At 41.1% G+C, this 1,201-nt stretch overlaps 1 pseudogene; it reads left to right on the forward strand.

Moving 5' to 3' along the window:
- The window catches only part of LOC115302273, a 9,849-nt pseudogene that overhangs the window by 8,409 nt on the left and 239 nt on the right, over positions 1–1,201 (forward strand).

Here is a 1,201-nt window from a genome sequence, read left to right on the forward strand (position 1 = left end):
AAGTTTTTTTAAGCAACTAGTTGATACATCGGGAAGCAAAATATTATTAGATTTTTACTGACAACATATGCAAATAATTTTCAACCACTAAATTTCTGTTAAAATAAACAATCTTGCGGTGCCTGGGTGGCTCAGTCATGGAACATCCCACTCCTGATTTCGGCTCAGGTCATGATCTCAGCATCATGTCCCACATCAGTCTTGTGCTGAACATGGAGCCTGCTGAAGCTTCTCTCTCTCGCTCTTGCTCTCATTCTTGCTCTCTCTCTCTTTTTCTCCCTACTCTCTCATGCACACGCTTTCTCTCTCAGAATAAAATAATCTTAAAAAATAATCAAACAATCTTAAAAATGATCATCTAGCCTCAGGGTGATTTCCTCCAACCTTAAGGAGCTCACTACTTCCCAAGATAGTTCCATGTTGTTAAAGTGCACAACTGGTTCTACCATTAATAGTTTATTAACACAAATGAATTCTCACTTCAGTTGATGGCTTTTCAGATATTTGGAGGTGCTCTCATTTTTTTCCATGATAGATCTTTTATTTTTCCCTAAAAATATGCCATAGTGTTCCAACTATATTTTACATATTAAGTTTTCTAGATTTGAAAAGGCTGTGATGGAGATGGGAGTTTCAAGTGGTCATGTTTAAAGAAGGAAATTGAAAATAAGTTTCCCTATCACGTAACATATGTTAGTGTGTGTGTGGGGGGGTGCATTTCTAGTAAAATGTTCACGTATCTAATGATGTATGAATCTTGTGAGCTTCAGGATTGGTGAATCAGATGCTAATTCTTGGGGAAGACCTAGAGACGTTAGGGTGCTGGTTGCATAGATCAACTCTTAGCCTCTCCAGGGAGAAGCTGAGAGTTGGGATTTTTTAATACACTCACTCTGTGCTGAGCAATAGGCATGATCACTGGCATCTACTGGCCCACGCTACTGGCTGTCTTCTCCCCCCAGGCAGCTAGAGGGTGCCAGACCTATCAGAGCTCCAAGACTACCAAAACAGAATCTAGTCCTCAGGGACCCCCTTTGAAAAGCTGGGATAGAAGAAACATGAACGAACTCCTTCCATCCCACTGATGATGTTGGGTCGTTTGGGGTCTCTTCCTTATCCTGACACTGTAACAGGGGCAGGGTCTCTGCTGAGAGGGTATCCTGAATCTCCTTAAAAGTTTCCATGAACCTGGTTTTGCATT

Source organism: Suricata suricatta, chromosome 9 (genome assembly GCF_006229205.1).
Source record: "Suricata suricatta isolate VVHF042 chromosome 9, meerkat_22Aug2017_6uvM2_HiC, whole genome shotgun sequence".
Taxonomy (NCBI): Eukaryota; Metazoa; Chordata; class Mammalia; order Carnivora; family Herpestidae; genus Suricata; species Suricata suricatta.